The 10,998-nt window shown below is 56.9% G+C and overlaps 3 non-coding genes across 3 annotated transcripts; 2 read left to right on the top strand and 1 right to left on the bottom strand.

Annotated features, from left to right (window-relative positions):
* Nucleotides 1–4,965: 4,965 nt before the first annotated feature.
* Nucleotides 4,966–5,038, bottom strand: TRNAA-UGC. Its single transcript has one exon. It is a non-coding gene; the product is annotated as a tRNA-Ala (tRNA).
* A 112-nt stretch (nt 5,039–5,150) lies between these two features.
* On the top strand, nt 5,151–5,224 carry TRNAN-AUU. The gene has a single exon. It is a non-coding gene; the product is annotated as a tRNA-Asn (tRNA).
* A 2,720-nt stretch (nt 5,225–7,944) lies between these two features.
* TRNAI-AAU lies at nt 7,945–8,018 on the top strand. The gene has a single exon. It is a non-coding gene; the product is annotated as a tRNA-Ile (tRNA).
* The last annotated feature ends 2,980 nt before the right edge of the window (nt 8,019–10,998 follow it).

Consider the following 10,998-nt stretch of genomic DNA (forward strand, 5'->3'; position numbering starts at 1 on the left):
GGTGAACCGGCCAAGGTCGGAAACGGAGCAGGTCAAAACTCCCCTGCTGATCAGTAGTGGGATCGCGCCTGTGAATAGCCCCTGCAGCGTAGGCTGGGCAAGACAGTGAGACACGGTCTCTTTTTATACACCCCCCACCCCCGCAGAGGCTGTATGGGGGGATGGGAGCACCCATTGTGGGGATCCTGAACTGGTGGGAGGGAGGCACCATGTACCAGGGATCCCGAAACGCAAAACAGGGACACCCACACACCAGGTGTCTTGATTTACAAACTGCAAGTGATGATGAATTCACCACCTCCCTTGCGGAGCTTGTTCCACTAGATAATTAGCCTCACGGTTAAAAAATGGTCATTTCCAGTTGGGATTTTCTGACATCGACTGCGAGCCAATGGGGTCTTGTTCAGTCTTTGTCTGGTGAATTAAAGAACCGTTTAAAATCACATATTCCCCCCCTCTGGGAATTTGTAAAACGTATTTAAACCAGTGATTAAATCGCCTCCAACCTCAAATGAAATCAATTGAGCTTCTTCAGTCTCTCGCTGGAGACATTTTCCTTGTTTTTAAAGGCAAAAATCCTGATCTTTCCAATGGGAGCTGCTGCTTCAATGTTCAGTTTGGGGAGGGATTTGGCTGCACTCAGAGATCTGCCCGCGGGTTACAAGCTGCGATCCGAAGGGTCGAACGCAAACAGCGTTTAGATGGGACGGTTAGTGCCGCCCCCGTGTGGCCAAAGATCAGAACTGACGAGCAGAGTTTACAGCTGGAGCCTGGGATGCTCCTGAACAAACTGGGCCCAAAGCCTCTCGCGTGGGACCCTCGCTGTGCAGCAGGAGGCGGAGGGAAGCTGATTGTCAGGGCTCAGGGCAGCTCCCTGCCAGGCTGAGCCGGTGTCTGTGCTAAGCTCGGCATCAATCAGGTGATTCTGGGCAGTTCGGGGTCCCACGGCTCCCACAGGAGGGTGAAGCAGGTCACCCCTGGAGCAGGTTAAAGCTGCAGGGTGACAGTAGGGTTGCTGCCCCTGTGAACAGCTGCTGTAGCACCGCCTGGGCAGGACAGGGAGAGCCAGTTATACCCCCCCCAGCCTGTATCGGGGGATGGGAGCACTCACACCCTGGGGACCCACCCACCAGAGATCTGCTGGGGGGGGGAGAGTGGCACCCACACACCCAGGATCTTGTAGGGGGGGACAAGGGCATCCACACTCCGGGATCCTCTGCAGAGGGACGGACACCCACACGTCCAGGATTCTGTATGGGGGGCAGAGGTACCCGGACACCTGGGCCGGGTGACGGGGGGCACCGAAACATCTGGGATCTTACCTGCGAGGACAGCGGCGCCTGCAGCTCGACATGAGACGGGGGCAGGGGAAGCAGGAGCATTTCCCAGTTCCAGGCTGTCCCCGTCTGGCCCAGGCACAGAGCTCACAAGCAGAGTTTAAAGCTCCAGCTGTGGCTGGTGCCTGTGATCCCAGCTCCTGAGGAGGCTGAGGCCAAGGCCAGCGGATCACTTGAGCTCCGGAGTTCTGGGCTGTAAGGGGCTGTGCTGATCAGGTGTCCGCACTAAGTTCAGCATCAATATGGTGATCCCGGGGGAGCTTGGGGTCCCCAGGTTGCCTAAGGAGAGGTGAACCGGCCCAGGTTGGAAACAGAGCAGGTCAAAACTCCTGTGCTGATCAGTAGTGGGATTGCGCATGTGAAGAGCCCCTGCAGCGTAGCCTCAGTGAGACACAGTCTCTTTCTAGACACCCCCCATAGAGCCTGGAGGGGGGGATGGGAGCACCCACACGCTGGGGATTCTGACTTGCGGGGAGGGACGCCCCCCTGCGACACGGATCTTGAAAAGGGGAACAGCGACACCCACACACCACAGAGCCTGGATGGGGGCAGGGGAACCACACACGGGAGCTAGTTCATGGGGTGGGGGACACACCCATATGCTCCGTTGCACCATTCTTAATGAGAAGAACGGGGGCATCCACACAACACGGATCCTTAACGGGCTGGGGGGAAACCCACACTCTCCACTATTAACCAGGAGGGACAGGGGCACCAGACACCCCCAGTAGCGTGGAGAACACCCACATCCACCAGATCCCTCATGGGGGGTAAGGCAGAGGGGATTGTAAAGGGGCCCAGCGCACCCACGCACCAGGGATTGTTAAGGGTTGAAGGGACAGGGACACCCACACACACTGAGATCACGTCCTTGGAGGAACGCAAACCCTCCACAGAAGGACCTGGTCTGTTCTGTGATGGCAGCCCAGCCTGGGTGAGTCAAAGTCTCTTTTTATACAGCCACGCCCCAGAGATCCTGACTAGGGGGAGAGAGACACCCACCCCCCAGAGATCCTTAATGGTCTAGGGTGCACCCACACACCAGGGATTCTTATGGGTGGGAAGAATGGAGACAGCCAGACACACTGAGATCACTTCCTCCAAGGAGCCTGGGCCAGACAGGGAGACACAGTCCCCCTTTACATATCTGCCAGACAACCTTCCTCCCACTCCCTCCACACAATGTTCTTATCTGGAGGTGAAGCCAGGGAAACCACATGGAGGATTCTTACCTGGGGAACTGGGGGGACCCACTTACCACCAGAGATTGTTAAGGGCAGGAGGAACAGGGACTCCCACCTCTGCAGCATGGGGGTGGGTCGCCTGCTGGGATCATCTGGGCATATTTCACCTCGTCAGCTCCCTGCCATTGCCTTGGGGGCCCCTTGTTCGCTGCCTCTGGTACCCAGTTTAGCCTCCTTCCTGAGGGCTGAAACGCTTTGATCTGTCTAAGGTCTGTGGGATCAATACGTGTCATGGTGTAATTCTGTGTTATTCGGGGGTCAGACTAGCTGAGCTAATGGCCCCTTCTGCCCTTAAATGCCATGAAAACATTTCCCTGGTTTCTCCTTGGGCCTGACAGAAACCACGGTGAGGGGCCCGATAGAAGATCCTGGACACAGCGCTCTGGCTCTTACTTTACTTGGGGACGTCAGCGCTTTCCTAGCAAAGCTGCTGCTAAAGCGCTGGATTTGGGGAACGGTTCGGCTCCGATTCAGAGATCTGCCTGCGGGGTGTGAACCTGCCACGAGGAGTGGGAAACGCAACCAGCAACGGGAGGCGTTGACTGAGCTCCAGGCTGCCCGCGTGTGGCCAAAGCTTAGAACTGAGCAGCGGAGTTTAAAGCTGGCGCTGGGAGGGACCTGAACACCCGGGGCACGAAGGCTCCTGCGTGTAACGCTTGTTGGGTGGGCAGCTGAGTGTAGCTGACTGCCGGAGTTCAGAGCTGCACCCCGGGGTGCTGAGCAGGTGTCTGTACTCAGGTTGCCCTCGCTATGCTGGTTTCTGGGAAGTTTGGGGTCACCAGTCTCCCTAAAGAGAGAGGAGCCAGGTCAGCCCACGAAAGGAGGCCGGCAAAACTCTGGTACCAATTGTGCAGTGGGACTGCCCCTGTGAAGAGCCGCTGCAGCCCCGCCAGGGAGAGCTGGTCTCTCTTTATGCAGCCCCCCTGCCCCCGCCACCATTCCTCAGGACGAGGGTTGTGCTCAAAGATCTGTGCCCCGTGTTTTCACCTCCATGTGAAGCGCGCAGTGCAAATAACCCTCAGCGCATCAGCTCAGTTCCAGGCTCCACTTCCACCGGCTCAGGCAAGATGGTGCAGAGGAGCCCCTGGGTGGCTGTGGGCCTGGGGAGGCTTTTGATTTTTCGGCTTGACCGCTACGGGCAGCAAGGCCAAAAGTCAGATGGCCGGCTCTCCCGTCCACCACGCTCATCAGGAGCCCTTAGTCGACAGGCTCGGAGAATGCGGGCAGCGTCCCCCACTACCTCTCGCATGCAAAGCGAGCGCTCTGCCGCTTGAGCTAATTCCCTGCAGCTGGCCTGACTCTCAGGCACCGGGCAAAAAAAGGCAAGGGCTCTGTGGCCTTAAACAGAACACAGCCTGAAATGGGGGTAGGGGGTGGGGGCGCTACCCAGAGCTGGGGAAGGGGGTCCGAGTCCCAGCCACGCTCCTCGGCACAAACACCAACGCTCCCTCCCTGGAGCGTGTCTGGGCTGAGAGTTAGCCCCTGAAACAAGCACCAAACTTCAGAAGACAACGCAGGGATAGATCACTTGACGATTGCCTGCTCTGGCCATTGCCTCTGAAGCGCCTGGCATTGGTTACTGTCAGAAGACGGGATAGTGGCCTGGCTGGACCATCGGTCTCACCCAGGAGGGCCGTTCTTATCTTCACCACTTTCCTCTAACCCAAGCAAAGCCAGGAGCAGGCCCAGCTCAGCAACTCTAGCAGACTCCCTGGTCCCCGGCCCAGCATACAGCAAAACGACCCTTCCTCCGCCAGGATAGACAGCCACCGACTCCCTCTTCCAGACCAACGCAGCCCTTCCCCGCTTTGGCTGTCTCCAAGCTGTCTGCGTGCTCTGCTCTGCTCCACGGCTGCCATGCTGCCTGAGATCAGGAGGCTGTGAGGTCTCATGGTCTCAGCTGAGCTGGTATCGCATGCCACCCCACCCATCTCCTCATTCCCTTCGTGGACCCCTGGGATGTGAGTAATTCTGTATTTGAGTGGCTCTCCCTCCCGGCCAATGAGCTTGGCGTGGACTAGCAGGGAGGGAGAAGGAAAGGGATTGTGCTCCAGTGAGAGCTCAGAAAGAAAGGTGCAGGTCCCCCACTAGAGCCCAGCCCAGCAGAGCAAAGCAGAGCAGAGCAGGCTGGAGAATGTGTGTATGGGTCTGACTACTTCTCCCCTGCTCTTCCATTTGAGCTAACTTCCCCCAGCTGTCTCCAGCCTCCCAGTCAGCGCAAGGGGGAGAAGGGCCGGGGTGGAAGAGCTTTGTGCTCCGCAAGGGCTGGCTTTTTGGGAGGCCAAGCGGGGAGAGGGATGGAGGCCACTGGAGGAGCTGAGCAGGCTGACTGTCCATGGCTTCTAAAAGAAGGGCAACAGGAGGTCCCGCAGCTGCCTTGCTACTGGAGAATGCGGGTATTGATCCCGCTGCCTCTCGCATGCAAAGCGAGCACTCTACCACTTGAGCTAACTCCCCTACCTTGGCAGGTAGCGTCTTGATCCATCCATTCTATAACGGAGGCCACATCGTTCCCCACGCCAGCCGGTGACTCCTTCCAAAAGGGTCAGGCAAGAGAAGTCACCCCGTAGACCGGCTAGCTCAGCTGGTTAGAGCGTGGTGCTATTAACGCCAAGGTCATGGGTTCAAGCCCCATGCTGGCCTCTCTGGGTGCAGGAGGGAGAGGGCGGCTTCTGCTCTTTTGGCTGACTGCTAGGGGTGGCAGAGGCCAAAACCAGTTGGGCTGGGAGTGGGCAAGAGCCCTGCTGGGCGCGAGCTCAGGCGCTGGGCAGGACGAGGCTCCGGACACCTCCTTGGGCTCCCCTCCCTGGGCTCCTTGCTCCACCTGCTGCCTGAAAGGAACTTGGGCCCGGGGAGGAGACGGGTGAGCCCGGCCGGCTGCCTTCCAGGCTCATAGGAGGCCAGGCTTGAGCTGCCCGCCCGCGAAGCCAAAATCGCAGGCCTGCCTGCTCGCCCCCATTGTCCACAGAGGGTTGACCTGATGGCCCGAATCCTTGCCGGCCGCCAGCTCCACCCAAATGTACCTGACGCTGGATCACGCTCCCCAGCCCGAGCCACAGAGGAAGGCTTAATACTCGGCACCCAAACCTAGGGGAGAGGCTTCACACTCCGCCGGTGCAGGATGACCTTTGGGACTTCCCTGGACACCATCCTCCCACCGCCCACAGCCAGACCCCCCAAGCCCACCCCTCCGACAGGAAGGAGCAGGAGGACCACTCCGCCCAGGGGCACCACCACTCAAAGTCAGCTTCACTTGCTTTCTCTTCTACCCCTTTCCTCCCAAGTTATGCGCGCCTCACGGGAGCCGGCCCTGGGAAGACGCAGGCACCGCACTCTGACTGGCGCAAGCCAAACGCCCACACCGAGAGTTTAGCACGGGCTCTGGAGGCACTGGAGGAACCCCATGCAGACGCACTGACGGAGCTAAGCTTTACGGCCAAGGGCCCTACCTGTGCAGAAAGCCAACTTGCTTGTGAAAAAGACTCCTCTTTCGGCTCCCCTTCCAAACTTCCAAATGCCTCCAAATGGGAAAACACACCCACTGAAACACCCAAACGGTCCTAACGCTGGGGCCAGGTGAAAAAGAAAAGCAAGGAAAAGATTTCTAAATGGCCACCCTGCCAGAGTCGTACAGCTCTGCAAGTGAAACCCGTGGGAGGGACATTACACAGAAAAGGGGAATGGAAAGCTGCCCAAATTGAGATGCTGTGGAAAGCTACAGCCCCATCGCTACTCCTACTCGGCACACTTCTTGCAACAGCTGATGAACGGCCAGGTGCTTTTCGCATCCAAGCCCACACCAGGGGAAGACCTTGAGAAGTTTCCCGTGGCTTGCCTGGTTCAGCTGGTCAGAGTGCGGCACTCGTGGAGGCAAGATGGTGCAGAGGAGCCCCTGGGCGGCTGTGGGCCTGGGGAGGATGGCTTTTGATTTTTCGGCCTGACCGCTACGGGCAGCAAGGCCAAAAGTCAGATGGCCGACTCTCCCGTCCACCACGCTCATCAGGAGCCCTTAGTCGACAGGCTCGGAGAATGCGGGCATCGCCCCCCACTACCTCTCGCATGCAAAGCGAGCGCTCTGCCGCTTGAGGTAATTCCCTGCAGCTGGCCTGACTCTCAGGCACCGGGCAAAAAAAGGCAAGGGCTCTGTGGCCTTAAGCAGAACACAGCCTGAAATGGGGGCGGGGCGCTACCCAGAGCTGGGGAAGGGGGTCCGAGTCCCAGCCACGCTCCTCGGCACAAACACCAACGCTCCCTCCCTGGAGCGTGTCTGGGCTGAGAGTTAGCCCCTGAAACAAGCACCAAACTTCAGAAGACAACGCAGGGATAGATCACTTGACGATTGCCTGCTCTGGCCATTGCCTCTGAAGCGCCTGGCATCGGTTACTGTCAGAAGACGGGATAGTGGCCTGGCTGGACCATCGGTCTCACCCAGGAGGGCCGTTCCTATCTTCACCACTTTCCTCTAACCCAAGCAAAGCCCGGAGCAGGCCCAGCTCAGCAACTCTAGCAGACTCCCTGGCCCCTGGCCCAGCATACAGCAAAACGACCCTGCCTCTGCCAGGATAGACAGCCACCGACTCCCTCTTCCAGACCAACACAGCCCTTCCCCGCTTTGGCTATCTCCAAGCTGTCTGCGTGCCCTGCTCTGCTCCACGGCTGCCATGCTGCCTGAGATCAGGAGGCTGCGAGGTCTCACGGTCTCAGCTGAGCTGGTATCGCGTGCCACACCGCGCATCTCCTCATTCCCTTCATGGACCCCTGGGATGTGAGTAATTCTGTATTTGAGTGGCTCTCCCTCCCGGCCAATGAGCTTGGTGTAGACTAGCAGGGAGGGAGGAGGAAAGGGATTGTGCTCCAGTGAGAGCTCAGAAAGAAAGGTGCAGGTCCCCCACTAGAGCCCAGCCCAGCAGAGCAAAGCAGAGCAGAGCAGGCTGGAGAATGTGTGTCTGGGTCTGACTACTTCTCCCATGCTCTTCCATTTGAGCTAACTTCCTCCAGCCTCCCAGTCAGCGCAAGGGGGAGAAGGGCCGGGGTGGAAGAGCTTTGTGCTCCGCAAGGGCTGGCTTTTTGGGAGGCCAAGCGGGGAGAGGGATGGAGGCCACTGGAGGAGCTGAGCCGGCTGACTGTCCATGGCTTCTAAAAGAAGGGCAAGAGAAGGTCCTGGGGCTGCCTTGCCGCTGGAGAACACGGGCATTGATCCCGCTGCCTCTCGCATGCAAAGCGAGCGCTGTACCACTTGAGCTTATTCCCCTACCTTGGCAGGGGGCGTCTCGATCCATCCATTTGATAATGGAGGCCACATCGTTCCCCACACCAGCCAGTGACTCCTTCCAAAAGGGCCAGGCAAGGCAGGGCTTGCCGTTGGCTGGCTAAGTCAGTTGGTTAGAGCGTGGTGCTAATAACGCCAAGGTCATGGGTTCAAGCCCCATGCTGGCCACTCCGGGAGGGAGAGGGTGGCTTCTGTTCTTTTGGCTGACTGCTAGGGGTGGCAGAGGCCACAACCAGGTGGGCCGGGAGCGGGCAAGAGCCCTGCTGGGCGCAGGCGCCTGGCAGGACCAAGCTCCTGACACCTCCTTGGGCTCCCCTCCCTGGGCTCCTCGCTCCACCTGCTGCCTGAAAGGAACTTGGAGATGGGTGAGCCCGGCCGGCTGCCTTCCAGGCTCATAGGAGGCCAGGCTTGAGCTGCCCGCCCGCGAAGCCAAAATCGCAGGCCTGCTGGCTCGCCCCCATTGTCCACAGAGGGTTGACCTGATGGCCCGAATTCTTGCCGGCCGCCAGCTCCACCCAAATGTACCCGACGCCGGATCACGCTCCCCAGCCCGAGCCACAGAGGAAGGCTTCACACTCCGCCGGCGCAGGGTGACCTTTGGGACTTCCCTGGACACCATCCTCCCACCGCCCACAGCCAGACCCCCCAAGCCCACCCCTCTGACAGGAAGGAGCAGGAAGACCACTCCGCCCAGGGGCACCACCACTCGAAGTCAGCTTCACTTGCTTTCTCTTCTACCCCTTTCCTCCCAAGTTATGCGCGCCTCACGGGAGCCAGCCCTGGGAAGACGCAGGCACTGCACTCTGACTGGCGCAAGCCAAACGCCCACACCGAGAGTTTAGCACGGGCTCTTGAGGCACTGGAGGAACCCCATGCAGACGCACTGACGGAGCTAAGCTTTACGGCCAAGGGCCCTACCTGTGCAGAAAGCCAACTTGCTTGTGAAAAAGACTCCTCTTTCGGCTCCCCTTCCAAACTTCCAAATGCCTCCCAATGGGAAAACACACACACTGAAACACCCAAATTGTCATAACGCTGGGGCCAGGTGTTATATCCTTGGGGGCAGCCAGTTTAGGAAGAAATCACTTGAGGCCAGAGAGCAGACAGCTAACAAAACTACCATTTTATTTACAGACAGAGAGCTCACCAAACAGGCTGAGCTATCCCCTAATAATCTAACTCAGTTGCCATAGCAACAAAAACCATGACAACCAAATACACAACATATTCCTCCCCCCCTAATAAGAACATCCCCTAAATAAAACAGACACTAGACTAGAGAAGGAGGGTAGACTGCCTCCATTCCCAGCTAAACCCTGGGGATTATTTTGCCCCATAACCGTGGGTTCGCCCTAGCTAAAGATCCAGCCGATGTCGAGGCCTTCTGTCTCTAGGTGGATTACGGAGATCTTCTGATGTTGTTGCACCCAAAAGTACAATGGGCTCAGGGTCCACAGCACGAACAGGTGAGTAGGTGGTATCAGCTCGTGCTGGGCAAAGGGGTATCTCAGCCGCCGGCAGTAATGGAGGAGAACTGTCAGGAACAGGTGATTTGTGATTCGGTGTCTCACCAGAAGAGGTGAAGTTAGACCCCTTTAACTGCAGATGTGTCCTGAGGACTGGCATGACCTGGCAACAGCTGATCTACATGTCACCGCCAGGTAAGATTCTCTGCAGTTCGGACTGTGTAGGAAACAGGTCCTCTTTGAGTGCTGATTGTGGCAGGGACCCATTTAGCTCTGGAAGTATAATTCTGAGCCATTACTGGCTGTCCCGGGCTAAAGGTTCAGTCTTTTGCTCTGGGTGCCCATCTGATGACTTGATATTGCTGCTGATGTTGCACAATTTGTCGGGGTTCAGAAGGTTTCAGCAGATCAAAGCAAGTGCGCAGCTGTCGTCCCATCATTAGAAAGGCCGGGGATGCCTGGGTCGTAGCATGAGGTGTGTTTCTGTAGGAAAGTAAGAAGGTATCCAGACGCTTTTGAATGGAGTGTTGTCCCCTTGCTGATGTCAAAGCGTGTTTCATTGTCTGCACAAATCTTTCAACTAATCCGTTGGTGGATGGATGATATGGTGCTGACGTGACGTGGTGTATCCCATTTGCCTTCATAAAATTTTGAAACTCCTGAGAGACTAACTGCGGTCTGTTGTCGCTCACAAGTTGTTCTGGCAGACCAAAACGACTAAAGAGTCCTCGTAGTTTTTGGATAGTACTCTCTGCAGAAGTGGACTGCATTATAGAGACTTCTGGCCATTTAGAATGGGCATCTATTGCCACCAAGAACATGCTTCCTTCAAGGGGGCCAGCAAAGTCAACGTGAATACGTTGCCACGGGTTTTCAGGCCAGTCCCATGGGTGTAGGGGTGCCCACTGGGGTGCATTCCTCACACCCTGACATGACATACAAGCTTTTGCCTTCTCTTCAATAGCGCTGTCCAGTCCAGGCCACCAAAAATAGCTTCGTGCAATTTCCTTCATGCGCACTATTCCACAGTGACCGGAATGTAGCTGTTCTAACATCTGTGATCTCAGTGGTGGTGGAATAATGACACGTCTCCCCCACAACAAACAACCAGATTGGACCGATAACTCCGTCCGCTTGGACATGTAGGGAACAAGGTCGGATGAGACCGGAGAGGTTTGTCGAGATGTTCCATGCATCACCAGGTCCATAACGTGGGACAATACTGGGTCAACGCGAGTTGCCTTCTTTATCTGAGTAGCAGTGATGGGTGTATTCTCTACCTGTTCAAAGTAGAAGATTTCCTTGTGGGCACTATCTTGGTGTTTGACCGGCAAAGGCAACCTTGAGAGGCCATCTGCATTGCCGTGTAGAGTGGATTTCCGATATTTGATTTCATATGTGTGTGCTGAAAGTAACAATGCCCAACGTTGCATACGACTAGCAGCTAATGGGGGAATGCCTGTGTAAGGTCCAAAAATTGATGTCAGAGGTCGATGGTCTGTGAGAAGAGTAAACTTTTGCCCAAACAGGTACTGATGAAACTTCCGAGTTCCAAAAACAATTCCTAATGCCTCATGTTCGATTTGGGCGTAGTTAGTTTCTGCTTTGCTTAGAGTGCGTGAAGCAAAAGCAATAGGTCTCTCTTCTCCCAAAGGCATAATCTGTGACACGACTGCTCCCAC

Source organism: Mauremys mutica, unplaced genomic scaffold (assembly GCF_020497125.1).
Source record: "Mauremys mutica isolate MM-2020 ecotype Southern unplaced genomic scaffold, ASM2049712v1 Super-Scaffold_100099, whole genome shotgun sequence".
Taxonomy (NCBI): domain Eukaryota; kingdom Metazoa; phylum Chordata; order Testudines; family Geoemydidae; genus Mauremys; species Mauremys mutica.